The sequence below is a fragment of the Melopsittacus undulatus genome, chromosome 10, assembly GCF_012275295.1.
Source record: "Melopsittacus undulatus isolate bMelUnd1 chromosome 10, bMelUnd1.mat.Z, whole genome shotgun sequence".
Taxonomy (NCBI): domain Eukaryota; kingdom Metazoa; phylum Chordata; class Aves; order Psittaciformes; family Psittaculidae; genus Melopsittacus; species Melopsittacus undulatus.
The window spans coordinates 20,374,916-20,389,113 of record NC_047536.1 but is presented as its reverse complement, the minus strand read 5'-3'; the positions used below and the strand labels follow the sequence as shown (position 1 = coordinate 20,389,113).

Genomic DNA, 14,198 nt, shown 5'->3' with positions numbered 1-14,198 from the left:
GCCTGGAGAAGTCCACTTCAGTGGCCTATGCCTCAGTTTCCAAACTAGACCATGAGAACAAAGTGAGGTATCTATCTAATTGCACACTTAGGGCTAAAAGCTTTTTGGCTGTAACAGACAGAAGCTACTGTTAGAAAACTGCCTTACAGACACTGCCTATAAATGCTTGAGAAGACAGGCTCAAAAGCAGCATTTCAGGGAACAGAAACTAAATGCAAAGGAACAGAAACTAAATTCCTTGAAAGATCTATAAGAAAAAAAAATACAACAGGCGCATTAATTATTTAGCAAAACTCAGATGTCCATTAATGGCTACTTAGACAGCATTTTGGCAGGATATCCTATCTACCGTATCCCCACTGTTTCCCTGTAACTGCACATTTTGCTTTGCTGTGCTCATGAGCCACGTCTCTCGCTTCTGTCAATGAGGGTGAGGCCCTGCAGTCCTCATCTCATTCCAAGTGGTCTCTATTACCATACCCACTTTTAAAGCCAGCACCCAAAAAGCCTTCCATGGACCACTGAACAGCAAACTGAAGTCACCAACACTAGGGAAACAGAAGCTGTGAGAGATATGTTGGGATTTTTTTCTCAGCTGCAAACTGGGGAAGCCTTATTTCCCTAAAACATGGGATCAGATACCCATCTCCATCAGCCAGCAAAGCTTCATAACGTGCCTCAGATCAGAATCTGGCCAGCTTGCAGAATTCATTTTCAGTGCTCTTGGGTGCCGCCTGCAGGCTTTGAACCTGCAGATTACTAATAGCTAATCCAAAACAACACTGAACCTAGTCATTTGTGGAATAAAACGGGGACTTATTACACTAAAATTCCCAGAGAAATCAAGGTGTGAAAATGAGCTTTTTTTTGACTCAGTTTTGTGCACACAGAAGCTGAGACACATTTTTTTTTTCTCACAATGAGTTTTTTGTCATGATTTAAATCCAAAACGTAAAATTCAATACACAAGCCAGAGGGCCATAAACACACAGATCAGCCTGGGAGAAAACAGGCACAGAAATTCTCCCAGATGTTGGTCTCTATAACACAACATTGTGCTTTGACGAGGCCTCACAGACTTGTAGACACATAAATGCCTTTGAGGATCCTCATTCCGACTCCAAAAAGTAGACCACAAAGGTTTACAAAGGCACTACTATTTCCAAGGTCTTTTTTGTCCTTCCCCGTCCCCCATTTTTGCAATGCTTCATATTCTGCACAGTGAAAGTTCAGAGGCTCTGGCCTTGGTGTTCATAGACAACCTCATCAAAGTTTTGATAACTAAGCAATGGGACACCTGGAAGCATGGGTGAAGCCCTGTTGGCCCTACCTGCTATGGAAAATGGCTCTCCTGGAGGTCTGACATTATTTGTGCCTTCTTTAACCTCTGTTCTCTGACTGTTCCATGAGGCCTTGAAAAGGTTTCCCCAAAGGCTCTTCATTTGTTCTGGCAGCCATCCATATTTTGCTTCCTCGCAGTCCTCTGGGTCTGAGGCTGCTCCTGTCTCCCTTCTGCTCCTGGTCTCACCACTTCCTCCCCACGTCCTGTGCTTGACGTACAGCTCAAGTCATAATGACCCAGTAAAAAAAACACAGGTTATTTGTTTATGGAGCACATTACACACTTGAAGACACAGTCAAAAACAGCTTAAAGGGGATGTGGGGGCCTCCTAGGTTAAGTAAAAGTAATTTCTGATATGCAACTCGCTTGGACAGCCTGACTCTTGCTGCAGATGTGGGATGTGCCCCAATCATGTGCGACTATGGGGCTGGAGGGAATGGCAGCACCTCCAGCACAGGGGGACCGGTGGGTATGGGGAAGGGTGGTGGGGAGGGTGACCAAGCCCCTGGCAACAAATAATGGTCCATTTTCAGTTCTGAAGGAGATGACAAATGAAAGGGAAAATGTAAGGGGGAAGGAGTTAAAACAATTCCAACAATGGAAAAATTAACTTACCTTTTCTGATGATCTCAGACCCAGTGCTGGATCTAGGCTGTACTGACCGGTGACATCAATGGCCCCTAAAATTTAGCTTTCAAAATCCTATTTTCTTTATAGAGAAAGAAGAATATGTCTCTCCCTTCTCCCCACAAAAAACACTAGTTCCTGCAAAGAACAGCAGAAATTTATTCAAAATATTTCCAAATTTGCTTTTTTTTTTTTGCCAAACAAACACATGGCTTGGTTATAAAATTAATACAATCATAATCAAGTCTGTAAGTTACTGGTTTACTGTACTTAGTGTTTTGTTTCTTGAATAAACACAGAAGAAAAAGGAAAATAATAAAGGGAGGGAACAAGAGGAAAAATCAGCTGGAAATACAGACCTGGTGAGTCGGTAAAATGACTCTTAAGTATTTGCAATCTTTCCCCCCTCAACAAAAAGTGAATCCTTTTTCTCTTTTGAATTTTTCATTGAAATTGCTCTATTGTCCACATGACCACATTCCATTTTTCACAAAACAGTACTTTGAGAATACATTTTAACCATCTCTTACAAAATGTAGTCTGTTCTCCTTTTTGATGCTTTCTCTCATATGTCAAGTCTCTACCAGAAGTTCAAGGCCCTTCTTATTGAAAGGGGAATGAGACTGGAACGAGAGCAGGGAAGGGGGAAAGCATGAAAAAAGGGAGACAGGAACACCCCTGACACAGCAGATTTGGTGCAGTTCAGTGTCCTGTTGAAAATCTCCAGCAGGAGCCACAGAAATCCATCAGTGTCCCCAGTGACTGGTCACTTGAGCTTTATACAGCCCCCCATGAAACATCAGTGCGGCTGAAGCAAATAGAGCACCATGCACTTCACATGCCCCAGGCTTGCAAGAGGCCAACTGCATATATGGTTTGCCATAATGAGGAGGGGAAAAGGGGTAAGAGGTGTCCATCTGGCTATTGTCGATTAGCTTTTACATTTTAATAAGGATCTGAGTTATGCTTTGTTTCTGGTTTAGACTGGTGCTGCTCTCTCTAAGGCTGACTGCTTCTTTCTCTACAAAGCAAAACACCAGCCACACCTTTCTTAAATATAAGCACTCTTCTTATGAGGAGACTTTTCTTCTGAAGGTGGAACGGCTACATCTAACTGGATGTGGGGAAAGCACTGCGATTGATTGGCTTTTTCCTCTTACAGACAACCTGAGTGTTAACATCCATGTGCAAACATGTGGGAGCAAAGAAGAAGGATAGAAAGTTTATCTTTATAGGGTAGGGTTTTTTTCATCCAGAGGATCCCAGTGTCCTCTGCAACACCAATAGCATCGATTTCACACACAGTGAGTAAAGGATAGACAAGACACCAAGAAAACAAGATGTAAGGGCTCAGCAATGCCAAGAACTTCACCAAATTCACCTGTGCTCAGAAATTAGGAAATGAAAACTCCCATGCTGCTGCACCCTGAGCAATGTGACAATATCCAAGAGAAAACAGAATAAGGTCATTAATAGACACATCACCACTTCTGACCTGCAAGCATTGACTGGGTGGTGCCCAGAAGGCAGTCAGGCAGCAACACTGTGACAGACTTCAGGGAATGAAGTGCTGTATCTATGTAAAACTAAAAGTGGTATTTTGAACAGGATGTCGGTTAGAAATGGTAGCAGCACAATAAATACAACAGAAAGAGAAGGAAGACAAAACTATAGTGCACTTTTCAACTATCTATAAACACTAGCATTTAGAACAAAACTGGGAAGCTCTGGCTTTCTTTTATGGATACAGTTCATTTTGATTGCTTCCACACTATATACAGAGGTGCAATAAAAGCCCAACTAACCAGAGTAAGCAGTCAAGCATAGGCTCATTGGAGCCATTCTCATGCTGCTCTTCGACAGAGTGTACCTCTGTGGGTAAGTGCAGACCATCTTGTGCTTGCTCCACCTGTGATCCAACGAGTTTCCAGCCCTGGCACTGTATTAGCATGTCAACGTTCCCTCAACTATTAAGCTGAAATTCCTCAAAGAGGCCTGTAAGCACAGGTGTGGTGACATGTTATGGACTATACAGCACCTAGGCTGTAGCTGGCCTGCATCAAACCCGCTCAGCCCACCAGCAGAGCAGAGGTGACTGTACCCACCCGGATGGGGACAGCCACACCTGCTTTTTAGGTTGAAAGGTGCCATCTTTTCAGGCTGTCCATAAAGGACACATTGCTTTCTAAACTGATTTACTCCCACAGCTCTGACAGAATGGCTGTGGCCTGAGTCCCACAGATGTGCAGCCCGCAACCTTCTGCAGACTCCAGCCATAGTCTGTGTGCCCAGACATGTTCCTTTAATGTCAGTGCAAATCTCCCTTTTGCCTCAGCTTGTTATGGATTTGCTCAAGACCAGTCTTGTTTCTTTTGAAGTCAGCAGGAAAAAAACGAGTGGGGGAGAAGATAAATCTATTTTCCGGTCTCTACCTTCCTCTAAAAACCAGACTCTCCTCATGCAATGCAACCCGAAGTCTTCAGCTCTGACAGGTCCCACTCCTGCAGCCACTTGGTTTATTCTCTGAAGTTTGTATCCTGGAGTCCCAGCAGCAGCAGCAAAAACAGCTGCCAACATCCTGGGAATATCTGCCTTGGAATCTCAACTACTGTGTGAAGCTGCTACTCTCCAGTTTGAGATTTGTGTTTGTAAAGGAAATCTGTCCAACAACAACATCAAGAGAGGAAAAAACGGAGGAAAAAGGGCTTTATATAACAGAATTAACAGAGCTGTTGCAATAGTAACGTGAATTTAACAGGCAACTTTTCCTTCTCCTTCTCTGCCCCCACCCTCTAACAGCAGTTCCATTTGTTTTTGTTTCCAAGCTTCTTTTACTGGCCACTCTTACAGCCCCACTCCCTTTGTCTAATTTGGATCTCGAACTTCCATGCAACCGACTCTTGCTGTAACTGTAAATCTTTTTATGGCCCTTCTGCCTCTGAACTGTAGAATCAATGCCACTGTAAGCTGCCTAAATGGGTCATAAATCCACTTAGTGCACTGAATGAGGAAAAAAGTTTTTAAGGGAAAGAAGGAAAAAAAAGAAAAGGCAAACTAAGGTGGATGGAGGGACACGGGGGGAAAAAACAAGAATATATTTGCTAAATGGAACCAAAATAACAGGAGTCAAAGGGAAAATATGAACACTGGGGGGCGGGGGGGGGATGTGGAAAGGATGAAACAATGCATCTTGGTGATAAAAACAAAATCCTGAAGGGCTGCTCAATTTATTAACACTCCATGATTTTTGGGAGCATGTTGGTTGCCCTGCACTCTTGCTGGCATCAGTAGGACCTGGGAAGCATTAGGAGAGCCTACCAGGCTGCTAGCAGCTCATAGATTCTCTTTTTCCACTGGGTGGTCCAGGGATTGGTATCTGGGTCTAATTCTAGCTCTTTTGCATGGTCTGACTCGCAGGTTTCATTGTGGCTTGTGACCTAGTTGATTTGTCTGTAAATGGAAGATAAAGATATTCCCCTTATTCCTAAAACATTTTGAGAGCTGCTTGAATGTCACCAGGGAAGGGACAGGACTGATTCCTGTGGCAGTCAATAGCAACGGTTTAATTTGTGTCTGTAGAGGCAGAGCTAACCCAAAATAGGCAACTTTTGTCCATGTAATTTATTGCGTTTATCACCATGGTATCTGAGCTCTAAGAGTATTATCCAAATTCCACTGAATGCACCAAATGTCTTTCCACTGCTTTCAATAAGTTTTGGATTTGACCCCAAAGTTACAAAAAAACCTGAGGAATATGTCAAAAGAATGTAAGTGGGTGTGAGTTGAAATCGAGGAGTTTGGAGACTGGAGTATGCAGAACAGTAGCTATTTAAAGACCAAGTTTGCTACTGAGTGTTCCCTTTTAATAGGGTTATATAAATACATTCCCATCTCAATATATGTGGAAAAACAGGCAGTGAGGTGAGACTCAATCGCTTTATTTCTTATGGGAAATATTGTGCATAGCTAAACCACCTCTTCCCCTTTCCTCACCCACCACCCACAGGCCCTGGAAGCCTTCAGCAGCTGTGTACAGTGTGAAGAGGCACATCCGGGAGCATGGCGAAAGTTAAAAAGTTCACAGCCCTGCCTTTATAATAAAGCCCCTGTTTTCACTGAGTTCTCACTTGGCCTTAAAGACTTGATCTGAGTTTTGGCAACTCAACATGTCAGAACAGGAGGGGAGACTGATTATGCCTTTTTATTATTATTATTGTTATTTTATTGCTCTGCTGCCTTGCAAGGAAAAGAGGAGGGGAAAAAAATGAAAGCAATGCTCGTGCTTGGCTCTCTGCAAAGACTAAATGAGTTTCAGCACAGCTCCTTCAGGCCATGTGCATCCCTGCAGTAGGTTACTGCCAGAGTGGGCACCAACTGGCACCTTAATTACCATTATCAGGGAAAAAAAATCAGGCTGAGAGGTGAAGCCCTCTCTTTTTCCATCAGTACCATACATGTGCTACACTGACCAACAGTTCAGGTCAGGAGACGCTGATACTATAACTTAAAAGAGTCTTATTAAAATGATGGAAATCTTTGATTGTAAAAAGTGGGGTCTGCACCTGGACAGTAGTGATGTTTTAAAGGAAATCCATCTGGTATTTTATTGCTTATTCTCTCCATGCACCTTGTGTACAAGAACAATACAAGACCTGGAATATTTCCTATCGGGAGTCTTCCAAAAAGGTGTTTGTACTCTGACAGGTCAATAAGCCACACAGACTTTTGCAGTATTATCTCTATTACAGGTAACAATTGGAATACAAGTCTTTTTACAAGCCTTCCTAAAAACACTGTCATGGATCCTTGGAGCAAGCAAACTCTTGTGAACCCCACTGAACTTCAGGAAGCTCATATAACCCAAAACCGGCTAAGTCTTAATTATCTTCATTATCAGTATCTTCATATTTCAGGTGTAGTTCCATAACTTCACCTGAAATCAAGTGAAGCTCATTTTTGCCATCAACAGAGCTGGGGCAATCTGCCTGCACTGAGGATTGAACCCTGTCTGCATTGAAGAGTAGGACTCAAATGTCACAGGGTGCAGGATAGTGCAATTATGGGGAACCAGCTCCAGGAGGAAGTTGGTGTCAAAAGCCTGTAACAACACTGAGATTGAGCATGGTTGGGCATGGTTGGTCTATCTGTCTGCAAATAACCACATGAACATATTATGGGAAGCACATTTTAAAAAGAAAACTATATAAAGCATGCAGAATTTAATACCAGTCGGTAAAGACTTTGGGAACTCAACAACAGCATTACAATAAAATCACATACAGGCAGAACGACTTGATCACAAGGCAACCAACCTCTCCTTCATTGCCAATTCTAACTATTTTATTAATTCTAGTAAATATATATCACAGGTCTCAAGATGACTGATGCTTGGCCTCAAGATGACTACAGCCTTGGCCTCGGCCACTAGGTGATTGTTATGAATCTCAACTTTCATTTTTAACTTTTTAGCTGTCACCATTCAAAGAAATTATATTAAAAATAAACTATGAAAACATAAAAGAAAGGGGCAAAAAAGGTGAACCCTATGGAAATGCAGAAGACAAATTAAAAAATATTACTATAGTAATTATTTCTTCCCTATCTTCAATTCTGACTGATCACATTTGATGGCTAGAGTAGACATTATTGGCTAGCTGACAGCAGCAAAATTACCTTGAATGAAACCCATGTAACAGAATTTGGCTATAATATACATTTGCTTTGAATTTGTGCAAGCTCTAGTATAGAACTAGGAAACAGTCACAGATTTAATTTACTTTTCACTTCTAATGCTCCTTGCATATTGTGGGCGGTATGAATTTGGCAAGAGGTATGCATTTATTAGCACATATAAATTTACCAGGAATGTTTGGTCTTGCTGTTAAAGCCCAGATCTAGAACACAGGAATATGTCAGAAGCTGAGTGTCATTTTTAAAAGCAAGCTTAGAAATCATGTATTTATATTGAAACACTTCACAAGTAAACCAATTGCACCCAGGATGTTGAGAAAGCAGAAGGAAGACATATCCTGTAATAGTCTAAGATTTGGAAAACCTAAGTCATGATTTCTAAATACTTGGAATTGGAAATCCTGCTGTTAACTGCTCTTCACTGTTTTACACAGTTTCACCCAGATCCAAGGACAGATTTCTGTCTCCCTAAATTTAAGGAAAATTTATCAAAATAACCTGCAGATTCATACTTTAGCAGCTTGGATTCAGTAGTAGATGTTTGCACTTGGTCTCCTACCCGCTCCTTCTAAATTCACATACACAAACTCAAACAACTATTTACATCCACACATAGCCTGTAAAAGACAAAAAAGCCTCTTCTCAGCTTGAGGAGAACCTGCTGTCGACAAACTCCTCCCCCTCTGAACCATAACCTTTGACTCATCCTGTGGGGGAGAAGGGAGAAATTCAATCAGGTGCAGAATGCCAATATGTGCCTCTGGGGTGACAGACATCCAATTTCCAAGCAACCATTAAAAGGTCCATATGGAATTTGACGTTTAATATGAAGCAACAAGAAACAGGAAAACCTGACAGCAAACACATGCCGTGTGTTACTTCTGCCTGTGAGCTTGGGCCAGTATCTGAGCCTTTCCAGGTGCTCTCTTCTGCACTGGGAGCAAGCTGTGGGGATGTTCAGCACACTTGGGGTGCTCTTACATTTTATTATTATTATTTTAACTAAGATACAAGCTGTTTGGTCCGTTTGAGTAGGGTATGGCTCTAAGACAGATGTGAAAATAATCTGCAAACATAAGGGTCACACAGTGGAACATTTCCAAGACTGTATGAAACATTAGGCAAGTGAACAGAAAACATTTATTTTTCCATGTCATATACCACAGCAAACTTGGCTTTCTCAAGCTTATCTTTGTATCTACATTATAACTGAAGACTAATTGTGTTTTCCTCCATATTTTTCTGCAGATCAAAAAAGTACAAATCTAGTCTCTCTGTTCATACCAAAAAGTTGTTTTTTTCCCATTTATGGCATCAGTGCAGCAGCAAGGGAGTCAGGCTGCAATGCCAGAGACACTGATGGACTACAGGCAAGTGCTGCAGTCAATGGACCTCTGGAAATGGAGATGAAATGAGGCTCAGTTGTGTGCAGCACATTGATAAGAATTTGGCCCCCATTTTAGCATGACCCACTAGGTTTAAATTGCTTCATTTCTCAGCCAGTCAAGAGCAAATGGGTGGTAGATGTGATACGGCTGTTCACTGGAAATCACTCTTGACTGATTTAGCTTCTCCTCCTTGGTAGTGTATGGGCTCAGTTTATGGCTTGGGCACATAAATTACATGGGAAAAACCTTTCATGGTTTTGTATAGCATATATATATGTTGTCACCCCATCAGAGGAGAAGCTTTTATGAAGAATTAGCTCTGAGTGTACACAGAATAGCAACGATCATTTTTAGTTTCTTGACAAAAATAAAGTCACATTTTAAAATAACACTTTTGAATTAAAGTAGAACCAAGTAACTTTGATCCTCTTTTTATACAAAGATTCATAAAACATTGCTGCTGGTTCTAAACCTAACACATTTGAACATTTTTTATTTGTTTGTTTTTGGAAAACTTATAAGAATTATTAAATTCCAAAAAGTTTTCAGAACTCATTAACAAGATTTCACCAGTTTGGAGTTTGTTTTTGCCTCTTTGAAAGGAGATACAAAGATGTTTCATTTTCATTTTAACATGTTTACAGAACAAATGTTCTACCAGCATTGCTGCATGGTTATTTCTGGGGGATGAGTAACAAGATATTGGAGAATTATTCATAAGAATCATTTGGGTGATTTATATACTTTCTTGCGATTGGAACAAGGGCCTCATTTCAGGCTGTAACACTCTTAGTTTCTACCCACAGGCGGATGTAGTATTGAGAACAGTCACTTGAACCCAGGTTAAAGACCACAAAGATTAAAATCGGGGGAGTAAAGCTTCAAGACAAGGGGTGCTTTTGTCTTGGGCCTACGCAGCACACGACAGCAGGGTCCTGACTCCAGACTGCATTTCCCAAAGGACAGAGCACTGACAATTGTACAGCTACACAACAGCAGAATCTGGCTGAGGACCAAGGTCCCTTCTCAAGGCTGGCTGGAATGCAGGAGAGAGACAGGCTTTTATTGGAAGAGGAAAGCTGTGAGAAGGGAGGAAGGGACTTTACAAGCCTATGCAAAATCTCATTCAGATTAGGATTTAGATCAAGTAAATTTAGACAAACATACCAGGTGAGATTTTTTAGCTTCACTGTCTGGGTATCTCAGGTTTTAAGACACCCATAAACCACCCAGATCCAAGTGATCGGTGTCAAAGTTATTTTCCATCCTTAAACTAAAAACTTCAAAACTACCCCAAGTGGGAAGGCTTCTTTTTCTCTTAACCCAAGCCAGATCCCACTGAAGGCAATGGAGATTTTTTCTAACACCCTCCTCCTGCCCCTGAAGTTCAAGATAGGTTTACACAATGCAGATCTATTTTAATGCTTTAGTTTTAATGTTTTCCTTCAGTTTTGAAAACTGATGTGCTTTTCCGGTAAATAGTGTGTAACTTCTGAGTGCAGAACCACTGGAGGAAGTTACCATCAGGATAAACATTGATAATTAATAATTATTAGCAAAATTCCACTGTTCATGTCAGTTTGGTGAAAGAAGGGAAATTCATATACCTCAACTATAATATATTACTTGTTCAATGCAATAGAAACTCCTGCGGCAGAAAGACCATCCTTCTTACACTACTGCCAGAAATCTCTACTACTCTTTCAGGATCCCAATCAACGCCTCCCCAGTTTTCCCAACCAAAGCTATGCACTCAACAAAGCAGACCTGCCATAAATCTCGAAGCACTACCAGCTTTCAGCAAAAGCTGGTAACATTACACTGGGGGATGATGTATGGGGATGTCACCAACTCCCTCCTCACATGCACAGACCCCCTTCCCCTGTTGCAGGCATTTTTTACCAGCTTTGGTGACATCTCCCAGCCATCAAGCAGAGTGACAGCAGCAGCTTTCTCCCTGGTTCCACAGTGAGTGGTCAGTGATGTTTATGGGAGAGTGGAGGAGGGAGACAGGAGCTGGGCATCATTAACAGGACAACTGAATGGGTTATGCCTCTCTGATTTCAATTAACCTCTGAACTTTGTAGTGACAAGATCTCATGGTTACCAACTAACTCCAGCAAAACCCAGATGTTACAAGTGGTTAATCCAAGATCTCAAATGGTGCATAATTGGGATGCTTACCAAAACAAAAAGGAATAACATTTCAGACTTCTTTAATATCCTTATTGTGCTGGAACTGGGGTCTGATTATTCTATCAAACCTAGGGTCTGATCCTGTTCCCATTTCAAATCAACTGCCATTGAAGAACAAAGCAATCTGGCTGTTCAGGACAGAGTTTTCTATGATTTACTCATGCATTTTCAAGGGAGCAGGTTTTAGTTTTTAAATCAAGAGAAAGTTTTAGAGATTCAGTACAAAAAATCCTTTTAAAATCCTATATGAGCTACAAAGACTTCCAGCTTGCAATAAAGCTACAAACGAGAATTAAAATTGACCAAAAGAATGCCATTTTTTTTCAATGAAAACATATTTTGAGTTCTTCTAGCTTTTTAATTCAGAAACTAGACAGAGAAACCCTGGTTTTGTTGGCCTTGTTTTCAGCACAATTCTGACACTTAAAATGTTGGCCATCTCTGGTTAGTGGAAATAGATTTATAACCATTTATTAGGCTGCAGTGGCCAAAGGATAAAGTGTTATCACTTTGCATATTGGCTTAAATGAATTTGTTCCTAATCTCTGCTCAGCTACAAATGAAAGAGAAACCTGAATTGGTGACAACAGACCATGCATTTTCATGCAGGTGCAGTTACAGCACCAGGTGTGAGAGACACTGGAGAGTGTTGAAGCAAAACCAAAGGCTACGGTGCAAAAAAAGATGATAAATACCAGGAAATGTGAGCAGACTCATAACATTTTAAACAGATGCAGTATCCCAGAAGTAATTTCAAGACAATTTGAAGACAGAGTTGGTGATGATGCTATGGGTAATAAACCCCTCTTTACTAATGGGTTAATAGAAATATCAGTTTAAAAAGAAAAATGATGAAAAAAGATTATAAATTTGTTAAACAAAATTTACTGACTGAAAGGTGGTGACTACCATAAACTAATTCTAGAACTTTGTTATGCAGTTCTTTGTAGTTTAAACAGTACCATTAGTCAAATTAACTGCAAGCCTGCAAATTCTTTACTCAAAACAGTAAATAATTACATCCAATAGGCAACTTCTTGTAACATAAATCTCACAATCTAGGCTGATATTATCAAGAGTTTTGCTCATAATGGATATTTACAGCATCTGCAGGAAGCAAGAGCCCAAAATCAAAGTTTCTTTAAGGCACAATATCCCACTTTGCAATATTTAGGACATTTAGGATGCATTTCAGAAGCTTCTTCTAGACACCTGAAGATGTCCAAGTTACAACAGACTGCAAGAATGCCCTTCTATTCCTTACACATTACTATCCCTATCTAATAAAGCCTAATGTCCCAATGATAGAAGCATCTGGCTCCTCTCCCCTAATCAATAATATTCTGCAAAAGCCCCTTTTTCCAGCAGCAGCATAAATTATCTGTTCTATGCAAATAGAGTTGCTAATGTTAATTGCCAGGGCTGATTGGTGATTAATTTTTTGATTATGATCAATCATTCTGCAGGAATCTTAATAAGACATTCAAGGCAATCTGCAAATTGATAATAATTAGGGATCCCAACTGGTAACGCATCCACAGCCAACTATAAAACATGTCTGTGATTGAGCATGTCCCTTCAAATCAAGTTCCTCCCTTTTGAAGAAAAGGGAACAATCAAAGCCTCTGGAGCCTGATGGGACTGTGCTATCAAGAAGCTCCTTTATTGCCATTTTTATGGTAAGATGGGTTACAGCATCCTCTAATACAAGTGGCCACCTTCTTTATGTCCCTCATATGGTGGGAAAAGAAATGGGAGGTTTATTTACATGATGATGCTTTGGAAACATTACCCCAATTCACAGCATTGCAGCCTGGGAAAATAAGCAATTCACAGAAGCACAGGATCCCAAAGTAACCAACCTCTGGTGAGCCAAGAATCACCTCTTGGAGCAGTCCTGCAGGGAACACAGTACATGATACTAGAGAATTTCAGGCCATGCAAACTTAAAAAGGGACAAACAGAAAGCTCACATGGTATCTTTTTTTTCTAGTGCAGATGAGGTAATAGCATGAGACTTCTAGCACCAAAGTAGAAGAGAAATGCTTTCCCTCTGTGACACTTGTTTGTATATGTTAGGGTGAAAGTTCCGATGTTGTAAATGTAGCAGCTCAAAATGTAACATGATTCATAATATTTTCTTTAGCAATGAATTCTCTTGTAAACATAAATATCACTACGCAACATTTTAAACCCAAATACTAACTATTGCTTTGTAGGAAAACTACAGGCTGGGCAGGGACTGGATTGAGAGGAGCCCTGAGGAGAAGGACTTGGAGGTGACTGATGAGAAGCTCCCCATGACCTGGCAGTGTTCTCTTGCAGCCCAGAAGGGTTCAAGGCCAGGCTGGACACAGGAGCTTGGACCAATCCGCTCTAGTGGAAGGCGTCCCTGCCCATAGCAGAGGGTTGGAACTGGATGAGCTTTAGGGTCCTTTCCAACCCAAACCAGTCTGGGATTCTATTCTACGATTCTAGGAACCAGAAAGTACAAGTGACTGGAAGAGGATATGAAGTTTAACAAACAGCCCTACAGACAAAACTGAGCCTCCCCAAACACTGCTACCCACTTGGGCTGTGCAAGGGTGTTCATCAAGCTGTGTTCAACTTCCTTGGCAGCTCTCTGCCTGCATACCCCAGTGTGGCATTTCATGCACATGCTCAACCACTGGGCCTTGTGCAGCAAGGGCTCGACTTTGCTCTACATTCAAGTTGGCCAGACAGATCTTGACACATGCTAAGAAGAGCTGAACAGTCATCTTCCACTGTCAAAAATGAGTGACTTGCAGGAAGTGAGGAATATAGAGGGAAAAGTTTGAAGCATGTTGTATCTCAATGGTCACCTGTCACATTCAATTAATATCCAAGCCTTTGAAATTCCGGTGTTCATGGCTTAATTCTGATTTGCACAAAATATTGCTTTTTACATATCAAGGATGGCAAAAAGGAGCTTG

General features: G+C 41.2%; 1 long non-coding RNA gene across 12 annotated transcripts in view; it reads right to left on the bottom strand.

The window, feature by feature from the left end:
• Nucleotides 1-14,198, bottom strand: part of LOC115946258 (uncharacterized) — a 175,248-nt gene that overhangs the window by 71,223 nt on the left and 89,827 nt on the right. For all 12 annotated transcript variants that reach the window (XR_004550074.1, XR_004550073.1, XR_004080348.2 and 9 more), the window contains one exon: nucleotides 1,331-2,107. This is a non-coding gene — a long non-coding RNA (uncharacterized lncRNA). The remainder of the gene's footprint in view (nucleotides 1-1,330; nucleotides 2,108-14,198) is intronic.